This window comes from Dama dama, chromosome 25, assembly GCF_033118175.1.
Source record: "Dama dama isolate Ldn47 chromosome 25, ASM3311817v1, whole genome shotgun sequence".
NCBI lineage: Eukaryota > Metazoa > Chordata > Mammalia > Artiodactyla > Cervidae > Dama > Dama dama.
In genome coordinates, this window is record NC_083705.1 from 42,647,280 (window position 1) to 42,660,618 (window position 13,339).

Genomic DNA, 13,339 nt, shown 5'->3' on the forward strand with positions numbered 1-13,339 from the left:
ATAAATGGTTTGGGCCAGGAAGCCACTCTTACCAGTTAGGATGGTAGAAACATTCCCTGAGTTTGTTTCCAGATGTAAGCCAACAACTAACCTGGTAAGCAGACCTTTTTAAGGAAAAGCAGTGGGCCTGTTAGGTTAGCTTTTTATGCATAAATGTACAAATGCAATACCTGAGGATGTTGATTGAATGAGTCAGATTGGGTAGGTATGGGAGGGTGCAAGATTCTACATTTCTAACTTGCTGCGAGGTAGTACTCATTTTGGTAGTTCACAGATGTACTTTAGTAGCCAGGTAGCTGCCCTGAAGCAGAAGTCGTTCTTTCCAATGGTTTTTTTTTTTTTTTTAATCAGTAAATTTTTATTCTGAATTGATAGAAAAGTTATTTGTTGGGGATTAAATTCTCTCTGGTGACAAGTTTTTTCCTTATTGAACTTTACTCAATTTGACTAAGGAGATCTAAATTTATACTTCAACATTGGCACATATTTTGTGTCACTGAGAGAAAGACAGTTTCGATGACTTTGTTGTAGAAAAGAATGCAGAGTCTGGGATGTTGGTAATATTAATTGTACAGACCCATAGCCTATTATCCACAGTTCTGAAACACCAAAAACTCTGAAAATGAAAGCTGTTTTTTGTAAATAAAGGGACCTGACAAAACATAACCTGACCTAAACTTATTTGGCAGCAAAACCTGACCAGAATTTGTATTATCTCAGTGTGTCTAACCAGCATGTCAGACAAAGGCTCTTCTGAAGGTCCTGTAGTAGAAGTATGTAAAGCAGTTATATTTAAAGGCGTTATCAGAAAGCATAAATAAATATAAAAATATTAGCAGTCAGTGTGATCCTATTCAGACATCCTGTTCATGCAAGAGATAACCAAAGAACTGCTTTATATTGTTATATTTATATTTTATATTTTATATTGTTATATTTATAATAGTTGAGAGCTTTTTAAGGTTAAATTCAAACAACATTTGTAAATTTACTTTTAGATTTTGATTATTGGTGCTAATTCAATTATTTATGCGTGCCAGAGTGAAATGTATGGAAGAATAACAAGTAGTAAATTTTTAATTAGAGAGTTTGTTTACATTTGTATTACACAAAACAATTGTATATTATGGCATTTTTGCATAATTAAAATCACCATTGACCAAGGTTCATGAAAAAGCTTAATGTATCATGTGTTTCCCTCATGCCTGGGACTCCAGATTAGTCAATATGTTTTTGTCTCGATAATTTTGATGAGGTGTGTCTTCTTTGATGTGTATAAATGATTTTACTGAGCCATAAAAAGCATAAACAGGATACTACATGTGGTAATATCCACAGGGCACTGATTCAGAACTTAGTAGTACATGAAAACAAGATACTACTGTGATACAGTCTGTATAAGATGTCTCAGTGGTATTTGTTGTCCTGGATGTAATTTTCTAGTTCAGACATTATTACTATTGGCTGTAGAAGGAAATTTTGGAAAGTTGTTGTTTTTTTTTTTTTTTAAAGGATGAATTAATTTGATTACAGGACATACTGAATTTGAGAAGACAGATCACCAAACATGAAGACAGATTTGTTTTTTTAACAAATGTAGAATAATGAAGATAAAATGTAGAATTGAAACATTGAGGCTTTGTTTATTTAAAGGTTAAAATTGAATTTGTTAGTGTTACGGACACAATGAAAACAGAAACCTAAGGGCAAATGATAGAATTTTTGATAATATTAAAGAGTATAAAATAGGAGGAAGGAATGCAAACCTTTAAGAGAGGTACATAAGCAACAGTGAGAAATAGCTATGAAGAGGACCAAGATAGTGTGATTTTAGAAACCAAGAGAAAGAAGGTAGGTTTGGTTATCATTGGCCAATAGTCCTATAATAGAAAAGTCAGGGAGTTTGAAAAGCTGAGAAAAAGTCTTTGCATTGGGCAAATAGTGAACTTGTAGAGGACAACTTTATTGGAATGGTGGCCTAGATACCTAATTGGTAGAATTTAGAAGGTGAGGTAAGAATTAATTAACTTGAGTCTCAGAGAGTTTTGGTGGAAGTAATGTCACATTAAAAATCGGAAACATTGGGCAGAAGCATTTTTTTTTTTTAAGATGGGTAAAAGACAGGTCAGTTAGAAATAGTGAGTAATTGATGATGGAAATACTGGAATTAGTAAGGTGTGAAACCAAGAATACAAATGGAAAGGTTAGAAAATAACATTGTAATAGCATTTTTCAACTTTCTAACTCACATTCAAATTATGTCCTGCGGCCATTGTATTTGTACCCTTTGCTCCTCAGTCTCTGAGAGGGAAGTCCTTAATTACATTCATAGAAGCCACTTGTCAGACAAGTGATCCTATCTATAAATAGTCGTTTCATAGAGAAAAACAGAAACATGAAAATAGCTGTACAAGCAAATTGTACATCTGAGTTTGTAAATAAATCTAATAGGCTGGGGGTATATAACAATTAATTGTCTCACCTTTTAGGCACAGCTGTTCTGTTCTTTGGCAAGGTCGTTTACATAGTGAATTGTTTCAGAGAGAAACAACTTTTTTCTTATGATGAAAGATTTCTGACGAGAGGACTGTGGAAACCTAATGATTTAACAGACTAAGACATAGAAGTTTTAGCAGAACATCCAGTGATTGTAATCTTTATATGGAAATTGATTTTAGTTACTCACCATCTAAGAAAATGTTCTTACTGCAGACAGTACTTTTCATAGATTTTCTGCAGAAAAACAGCAATAAAATAATGTGATGACCAAGATTTCTTTGAATCTTTTTTGTAGCCCGGTGAATGGCTTTTATGTATACTTTGTATGTGTTCACAAAGTGAAAGTGCTTTGTGAATTTGGTTACTATTTTGTACAGGAATTATCTCATAGCAAGTGTTAGTAAGCCTAAGTATTCTGATCTCTAATTTTACTGTAAAAAAGGGAAAGAGATGAACTCTTAAGTACTTCATATTTTTTCCCCAACTCTTCTTCATTTTCTACCACAAATCTAAGTTATCTTTACCAGAAAATCTTTAAAAATTCACAAATTACTTACCATGTAAAAATAGATGATGATGAATGATTAGAAGATAATTAGGTAAGGTAAATAGTTAAGGTCAAGGCAGTTCATTGTTAATCATATTAAATAAGCTTATTCTTACCTAAGATAGTGTGATTCCTTTTCAGATCAGTAGTAATTGAAAAACAGATACATTAAAGCAGTGTGATCTTTCTTATTTGCTCCTTTTTTATATGCATCTCTACTATAGTTATCATTTTTATAATCACAAGATAGCATTTCCATTATAAATTCTTACATTTTAATATTCACAGTGTGATGTGGGGCATCTATTCAGTAAATGTTTTTTGGGGTGGTTACTGTGTATCAGACATGATACTGTGTATCATGCCATTAGGATGGTATCATAACAGTGAACTAAAGGTCAGACTATCCTATAATTACAAACTAGAATGTACACTGAAAACTGATGAAAGACAGAAGAATTGCATATGCAGGGTGATTGCATATGGAATAAGACAGAGTCTAGAGTCAGATAACTTACATTCACATCTTATATCTGGTATTTATGTGACTTTAGGCCAGTGAACTAATGTTCATTTTTTTAACATGAGAATGATAATATTGGCATCTACCTTGTGTGGTTGGTATGGAGATGAAAACAAATTTTTTCATGTAAAAATATTAGCAAAATATGTTGTAGTACTTGTCTTACAGTCTAGTGAAGTCTATCAAATTTTTTGTTTTCCCAGAGTATTACTAGTAAGTATTACATATATATACACCTATTCCCATTTCATGTTCATCTCCATACCTGAGACCATATCTTATATTTAGTAATATTTCTCATCTAAGCAGTTGGCATAGTGTATTGGCATAGTGAACCCTGAAATGTACAATTGAATGAAACTTAGATGACTTCCCTAGTGGTCCTTTGGTTAAGACTCCCAATGCAGGGGCCATGGGTTCAAGCCCTGCTTAGGGAAGATCCCACATGCCGCATGACCAAAAGAAACCAAAAGAAAGAAAAAAAAAAAAAAAAAAAACCAACAGAAAACTTAGAAATCTAAAGTTACTCCCAAGATAAATCAAAACTGTACTTTATAGGATATCATTGTATGTTTAGTTATATAAGTAATAAAATGGCTAAATACCATCTAGAGGGGGAAAATGTGTTCCTGTTATCTTGTTCCCAGGATGTTGGAACAAGAACCCAACAAAACTATTCTCTTTCAGTCTCTGGGAAAAGAAGATAGAGAAAAGATTTAGTTGTAAGAAAATATACAAATGGTGGTTGAGTTTTAACTAACCATACCTCTGGTGGTCGTATCATTTACAGTACAGCCAAGTATACTTCGGGGAGTGAAAGGAGGTGGTATTAGTCACACTGGCATGATAGGTGTAAATTAGAACTTAGATCAGATACGTGTTTTGTCATAACTTGTGATAGCGGTATGAAGAATGTATCATGAGAACATAAAGAGGGGTGCTTGCAGGTTAAGGAAAACCTTTACACATCTGAGTAAGACTTCTGAGGAATGAGAATTTCTTCCAAATCAGGTAGGGAAAGAAGGGGCATGCCTGGCTAAAGAATCCCAGTGCCATCTTGCTCTCTCTGTAGTCTTGCCTCTAAACGAATTTTTCCCTGTCAAGAGGTACTTCATATCCATCATTCTTCTAAAGTAGCCCTATGAAGCTGTTAAATTTTTACTATAATGAATCTAACATTTAAGGAGCTTGTAACTAAACTGATTTACTTGCAGAAGTAATTGATAGGTTTTCCTTGCCCATCTCTATTACAGTATTTATATTTAAAATACAACAGTGATTAAAAGATTATTGTCTCCTTCAGTTGCTTATGAGGAAAAATGATAATTTTCAGTACTGAGGGTAGATATTTCCTGTTCTGCATTCCAGATTGTTACACCAGAACAAATGGATGAAGATTACAAAGGGACAGAGTTTGGCATCAGTATAAGGGGCAATATTCTACTACTCTATCAAAAATAGAATAGGGTGTCCTAAGAAGTTTTTAGTCCCTTTTCGTTAAAGGTAAAAGGAAGGCCATTTTCCCAGGATGTTTCGATAGATCTTTTCTCTCCTAAATTATATAACTCTTTGATATTAATAATTGTTAGAATTTCAGAAAATGTTAAATAATTTGAAGCAGTGCTTCCTTACCTTTTGGACCTGTGGGTAAGGGTGAGAAGATGTACTTTCACTGTCCTTGCTGATGGAGGAGACAGATTTGTTGCTGGCTTTTACAAAGGAAATACTAGCTATAGGTATTGCCGTGTATTTTTAATTCTTTATGTCTGCTCACAATAAACATAGATAATATTAAGATGTAATTAAGTAATACACATCAGATTTATGTAGTCACATTTAATTTTGTTATTCTTATGCATCCAATTTTTCTAGCTTAATGCTTATTAGCATTTGTTCATGTATATTCACAAATAAATCACAGAAAATATTGTCCAACTCTGCTCCCACTCCTCATCACTCTGCCATTTTTAAGAAGGCAAATCAAAGGATTTTACTTCAAAAATGAGCAAATCTTGGATCATAAAAGTAATACGCTAAAATATGTAGCCAAAATTCATGAATTTAGACACACTAATTTGTGAATTAAACATTTGTTTGGGCTGGCCACATAACTTTCACTTAATTGATCCATAAAAATTGTTTTTGTAAGCAGATAATCACTAACTTGAATGATAGTTGCTGCTATTTTTTTGAATATCTGTTATGGGCTAGGTGCTCTGCTAAGTAAGTTGTACCTCACACCTTGAAACAGTGCCTTCAAGGTTAGGTAATTAGTATAATATATTCACTATAACCTTGGGCTTCCCTGATAGCTCAGTTGGTAAAGAATCCACCTGCAATGCAGGAGACCTGGTTCACTTCCTGGGTCGGGAACATCCACTGGAGAAGGGATAGGCTACCAGTATTCTTGGGCTTCCCTTGTGGCTCAGCTGGTAAAGAACCTGCCTGCAATGAGGGGGACCTGGGTTCGATCCCTGGGTTGGGAAGATCCCTGGAGAAGGGAACGGCTCCCCACTCCAGTATTCTGGCCTAGAGAATTACATGGACTGCAGAGTCCATGGGATCCCAAAGAGTTGGACGTGACAGAGTGACTTTCACTTACTTATTCACTATAATCTTAACATTTTATGGAAAAAAACCAAAATGAACTTTTTGGCCAACCCAGTATAAGAAAGTGGTGCCTCTGAGGTTTAATAACTTAGTCAAGGATACATGGTTTGTAGGTGATTAAGCTAGATATCTTTCAAAGCTGTGGTTTTTCCAGTAGTCATGTACAGATACGAGAGTTGGCACATAGAGAAGGCTGAGCACTGAAGAATTGATGCTTTCGAATTATGGTGCAGGAGAAGACTCTTAGTCCCTTGAACTGAAAGGAGATCAAACCAGTCAGTCCTAAAAATCAACCCTAAATATCCATTGGAAGGACTGATGCAGAAGCTGAGAGTCTAATACTTTGGTCACTTGATGCGAAGAGCAGACTCATTGGAAAAGACTCTGATGCTGGAAAAGATTAAAAGCAACAGGAGAGGGGGTTGGCAGAGGATGATATAGATATAGATAGCATCACCACTCAATGGATATAAATTTGAGCAAGTTCAGGAGATAGTGAAGAACAGCAAAGCCTGGCATGCTACGGTCTGTCGGGTCACAAAGAGTCAGACACAATTTAGCAACTAAACAACAGCAGCAGCAAGCTAGATTCAAATCCAGTTCTTTTTTATTTTAGAATTGTTCTATTACTCGCAGATAAATGTACGCCACTAGTATTTGGTCATTAATTTACTCTGTGTACTTGAACCAAAATTTAAAGTATCAATTTTATGCTGTGTATTTATTGACAGGTAAGGATAGTATTAATAATATGATTTATCACAGCATATTACAAAGCAGTATATATTGGAAACATTTAAAAATAAATGCATGCTTACTCATGTATATATATATACATCTGTGTATGTATGTATATGTTGATATACGGAGAATTAAGCTAATGGGGGAATGATATATATATATATGTATGTGTCTATAGATGTATAGAGATAAAGGTTTCTTTACTGTAGTTTTCTTTTGGTATTTTTCTGTATATATATTTGTATCTATGTATGCATGTTTGTGCTTAAATAATATTAAATTGCTGAATATTGACTATAGTTATTTCATTACTTCCAGAGAGTCACTGGGAACATGCATAGGACTACAAGTTACACAATAAGAGGAAAAGAGCAACTGTAATTTTAGTGGTTCTTTTGTGTTTTGCTTCCTTGCATTTGAATGGTTGGCCATCATTGCCAGCTAGCCACATTTTTTTTTTTTCTCTTTTTTTCTAGCCACATTTTTTTTTTTTTTTCTGTCTTTTTTCCTAGCCACATTTCCCCCCCCCCCCCCCCCCTCTTTTTTCCTTAATGCAACTCTGGGCTAAACTACTGAGCTTCAGGGAAATCCTAGTGGATTATCTCATTTGTGCTTTATACCTTTCACACAGCACAGTTTTTGAGAGGCTGAATTGGAAACATTAACTGAAAGTAGTAAGAAATAAGAGAGGTAAACTCCTCCTTAAATTCTCTCCCCTGTGCACCATCCCCCACACCCCCAATAAAAAGCCCATTGATCTCAGCTTGCTCATGTAGTTTTAAGTTCTGACTCTCTAGCATAGGAGTTGACAGTTGACAGCTCATGAGCCAGTGTTATTGAAACATAGCCACATTCATTTACTTACCTATTTTCTCTGTTGCTTTCTTGATTACAACAGAAATGAGGTTACAACAGAACAGACTGTATGGCCTAAAATACTTACTGCCTGGGTCTTTTTAATTAAAATGTTTAGGTACTCCTGATCTAGCACATTAAGAAGAAACCAGGGACTTCTCACTTAACCAGGGAAAATTTACCCTCCTATTTGAAGTTATGGATCCCCATAAGAACATTGTAACATATGAGCATGGGTAGTATTTGATGTTTAAAATGGCCCTAGTGCTATTTTTGAATTTGTCTGGGAAGAAATATGAGTTTCTGGGAGGAAACATGTTCTGTCTTTGAGGAAATATGTTATGAAGAAACTTTGAAGTTCTTCCATATTCCAGTTCTGTTTGGGGGTTTCTGGTAATTGTATGGGCTTCCCTGGTGGCTCAGATGGTAATTATATATAAGACAAAGGGATGAGGAGGGGAAAGAAGAAGAAAGGCTGATTTGTTTTGATTTGGATTGACAACAACAGTGCATTAAAGTATAGTCGGTTCATTTTATATCAGTATTTATTAGGCAAACATTTGACACGATATTGGCTTCTGACTACCTGTCAGTTTTCATTTTGTGGCTTTTTTTGTTGTTAATCCTCAGTTTTCTTCCAATTGTATGTAAGGTCCAGTAAGAAATGATGTCTCTTGTTCATTGATGTATTATTCCCAGTACCTAAAACAGTACTTGACCATAGTAGGTGTTCAGTTAATACTTCTTGAGTGAGTGAGTTTAGACTTGAGGTTTTATTTTTGTCACAAAATTGTGGCTTTTCAAAAATGTCTGCAATCAGTTTGTACCTAGAAAATAGGCAATAATTAGAAATATGCAAGCCTTTTTGAAAACTATATCTTCAACCTAATCATTGTAAATATTAGTCCTATCACATATTACATAGCAGAAACTGGGTCCTCACTTTAGTGAAACTGTTTGATGTCTGACTACTCAATTATAAATTGATATAAGTTGGTTAAATTATGTATTTACAGTGGGTGAATTTCACACTGGTTTTAGTAAACTCTGACTTGCAAACTGCTATAGGTTCTGAATTAGTGCAAGTGTTGTTAAAAATTGTATTATGTTCTCAAATATAGTTAAATCATTTAAAAATCATTGGCTTACTTATAATTTTTCTTTTTCAGTGTCTCCAAACAGGTACCATTTATAACAAAAAGATATTACTAATAGTGATCTATTCATAGTTCCTTGCAGTTTTTTTTTTATATGAGCTCTGATACCACACAGTGATAAGCTGTTTTCATTCCATGTTTAAGATGAAAGAGTTACTAATTATAAAGACATACCCTAAACCATCTAATATTAGATCAAATTTCATTGGAGTTAAATATATCTAGTATTTGTAGGAAATGTTCTGAAATCAAATGAATGATCTTGTTGTTCAGTTGCCCAGTTGTGTTCAATTCTTTGGGACTCCATGGACTGCAGCATGCCAGGTCCCTGTCCCTCACCATCTCCCAAAGTTTGCCCAGATTCACATCCATTGCATCTCAGATGCCATCAAGCATCTCATCCTCTGACACCATCTTCTCCTTTTGCCCTCAATCTTTCCCATCATCAAGCACTTTTCCAGTTAGTTGGCTGTTCACATCAGATCAGCAAAATACTGGAGCTTCAGCTTCAGCATCAGTCCTTCTAATGAGTATTAAGGATTGATTTCCCTTAAGATTGACTATTTTGATCTTGTGTCTTAGTCACTCAGTGGTGTCCGACTCTTTGCAACCCCATGGACTGTAGCCCGCCAGGCTTCTCCCTCTATGGGATTTTCTAGCCAAGAATACTGGAGTTTTGTTGCCATTTCCTTCTCCAGTGGATCTTCCTGACCTAGGGATCGAACCTGGGTCTCCCACATTGCAGGCGTAGGCTCTTTACCATCTGAGCCACCAGGGAGACCCTGGTGGGGTTTGATCTTAGTATGTAGCAATTTCAAAGCAATTGGAGATAGATAGGATATGTAATATGCTTAGTGGTTTGACACTAACCAATGTGTGGTTGTCATGGCTCACGTTGAGTATAAAAGAATGGAGAGAAGCAGATGCAAGCTAAATTTGTAGAAATGTGATGTTTCATTTGCTGAGGAAAACACTTACTCAAAACAAATAGCTCCTTAGTTTATGTTAACAGATTAAAATCTCAAAGGAAAGTCATAATGGGTCTTAAAGTAAAATACCAATAATGTGACAATTTTTTCTTTTTTAGATTGTGCTTTTGTTTAAAGCAAGTAGGATGCTGAATATGTTAATAGAAAAATAACTTGAATATTGACACTGTATCCAAGGGTTGGTAGATTCTCAACCACAGGGCAGTTTCTGGCTTTGGCCTGATTTTGTAAAACAGGTGAACTAAGGGTTGTTTTTGCATTTTAAAAGCTTTTTTTTCTTTTTCTTTCAGTATTTTAAAGATGTTCCCTTGTCTTCTCATTTGCTTCGTTTTCCCAGAGAAATTTGTCATTCTTCTCTTTATTTCTCTGTATGTAACTTGTCCTTGTTGTTCAGTCACTAAGTCATGTCCTATTCTTTGAGACCTCATGGACTGTAGCATGCTGGGCTCCTCTGTCCTCCACTATTTCCTGGAGTTGCTCAAATTCATGTCTGTTGAGTCTGTGATGCTGTCTAACCATCTTATCCTTTGCCACGCCCTTCTCCTTTTGCCTTCAATCTTTCCCAGAAACAGGGTCTTTTCTAGTGAGTTGGCTCTTCTCATCAGGTGGCCAGAGTATTGGAGCTTCAGTATCAGTCCTTCCAATGAATATTCAGGATTGATTTCCTTTAGGATTGATTGGTGGTCTCCTTGCAGTCCAGGGGACTCAGGAATCTTCTCCTGCACCACAGTTTGAAAGCATCAATTCCGCGCTCAGCCTTCTGTATGGTTCAACTCTCACATCTGTGTATGACTGTTGTAAAAACCATAAATTTGACTATGTGGACTTCTATCAGCAAAGTGATGTCTCAGCTTTTTAATACACTGTCTAGGTTTGTCACAACTTCCCTTCCAAGGAGCAAGTGTCTTAATTTCATGGCTGCAGTGTTGTTTTTTTTTTGCAACCCCATGGACTGTAGCCCACCAGGCTCCTCTGTCCATGGGGTTTCCCAGGCAAGAATACTGGAGTGAGTTGCCATTTCCTTCTCCATGCAGTGTTTTTTAAATCTGGTTGCTTTTAAGATTTTTCCTCTACCAGTGATTTTGAGTAATTTGATTATGGTGTACCTTGGTCTAGTTTTGGTCCTTTTCCTTGTGCTTGGGATTGACTGAACTTCTTGGATTTATTGGCTTACTTTGGTCAAACTTGGAAAGTTTTCATCTATTATTTCTTCAATTAATTCTTCTATTCCAAACTTTTTTCTTTAGGGACTCCGGTTACACATACTGCAATTTTGTTAAGCTGCTTGAATCCCTATAGTTTGCTGATGGTCTTTTCATTTTTCCTTTTTCCCTTTGTGTTATATTTTTGATAATTCTTATTGCTTTGTCTTCACAATTCACAACTCTTACTTTCTATAAAAGCTATTACGCTTTTTATCTCATCCAGGATATTTACATCTGAGACACTATAGTTTTCATCTCCAGAAATTCAGTTTGAGTGCTTTTTACACTTTTCATGCCTCTCCCTAAGGTTTTGAACACATAGACTACAGTTATAAAAATTGTTTTAATGTCCTTTTCTGCTGATTCTATTAGGTGTTGCAAGAGTAATTGAGGTTTGTCATTTGATATTGGACTTTGCCATTTGATATTGGAATAGTCTTAAATAGTCTTAAATAAATGTGATTATGTTATGCATAATTTTAATGCACATTTCTTGCTTTGGTTTTTTGCTAGTGATTTATTACTTGCTGTTTATATTTTAGACTAGGGAAATGATGTTACACAGAAAGTAAATTTGAGTGATTTTCTTATTCAAGTTCAGCATGGGTCATAAAGCAGCAGAGATAACTTGCAACATCAGTAACACATTTGCCCCAGGAACTGCTAAGGAACGTACAGTGCAGTGGTAGTTCAAGAAGTTTTTCAGAAGACACAAGAGCCTTGAAGATGAGGGGTGCAGTGGCCAGCTATCGGAAGTTGACAACAACCAATTGAGAGGATCATCGATACTGATCCTCTTAAAACTACATGAGAAGTTGCCCAAGAACTCAGTATCGACCGTTCTTTGGTTATTTGGCATTGGAAGCAAATTGAAAAGGTGAAAAAGCTTGATAAGTGGGTGCCTAGTCAGCAAACAAAAAAAATGATTTTGAAGTGTCGTCTTCTCCTATTCTGTGCAACAACTAAGAACCATTTTTTTTTTTGGATTGTGATGCGTGACTAAAAGTGGGTTTTATATGACAACCTGCGATTACCAGCCCAGTGGTTGGACCGAGAAGAGGCTCCAAAGCACTTCCCAAAGCCAAACTTAACACCAGAAAAGTCATGGTCACCGTTTGTCCATCTGCTGCTGGTTTGATTCACTTCAGCTTTTTAAATACCCCTGAGACCATTCTGAGAAGAATGCTCAGCAAATTGATGAGAGAGGCACTGAAGTCTGCAAAGTCTTGAGCTGGCATTGGTGAGCACAAAGGGCCCAATTCTTCTCCATGACAACGTCCAACCACATGTCTCAAAACTAACGCTTCAGAAGTTGAACGAATTGGGCTACGAAGTTTTGCCTCATCTGTTGCATTCAACTCACCTCTCGCCAACTGATTCACTTCTTCAAGCATTTCGATAACTTTTTGCATGGAAAATGCTTCCACAACCAGCAGGATGTGGAAAATGCTTTCCAAGAGTTTATCAAATCCTGAAGCATGGGTTTTTGCGCCGAAGGAATAAACAAACTTATTTCTTGTTGACAAAAATGTGTTGATTATAATGGTTCCTATTTTGATTAATAAAGATGTGTTTGAACCTAGTTATAATGATTTAAAATTCACAGCCCCGAACCGCGATTATGTTTGCACCAACCTAATAATATCTGTGTCGGTTCTGGGTCATTTTCAGCTGATTAATTTTTCTGCTTACTATGAGTCATGTTTTCCTGCTTCTTTGCATGTCTGATGATATTTGGATACTAGTCATTGTAAATTTTGCTTCATTAGATGTTTTCTATTTTTCTTTTATGATTATTACTGAGCTTTGGTCTGAGACATTTTAGTTATTTGGAAACAGTTTGATTCTTTCAAATCTTCCTTTGAAGATTTGTTGTGTGCTGTGTGCTTGGTCGCTTCAGTCGTGTCCGACTTTTTGTGACCCCATAGACTGTAGCCTCCCAGGCTCCTCTGTCCATGGAGTTTCTCCAGGCAAGAATACTAGAGTGGGTTGCAATGCCTTCCTCCAGGATCTTCCCAACCCAGGGATCGAACCCAAGTCTCCCACATTATAGGTAGATTCTTTGCCGTCTGAGCCACCACGGAAGCCCAAGAATACTGGAGTGGGTAGCCTATCCCTTCTTCAGAGGATCTTCCCAATCCAGGAATCAAAATGGGGCCTCCTGCATGGCAGGCGAATTCTTTACCACCTGAACTGCCAGGGAAGCCCAAAGA

At 36.0% G+C, this 13,339-nt stretch overlaps 1 protein-coding gene across 5 annotated transcripts in view; it reads left to right on the top strand.

Moving 5' to 3' along the window:
• RICTOR (RPTOR independent companion of MTOR complex 2) overlaps positions 1–13,339 on the top strand; it is a 125,483-nt gene that overhangs the window by 20,081 nt on the left and 92,063 nt on the right. The window lies entirely within an intron of this gene.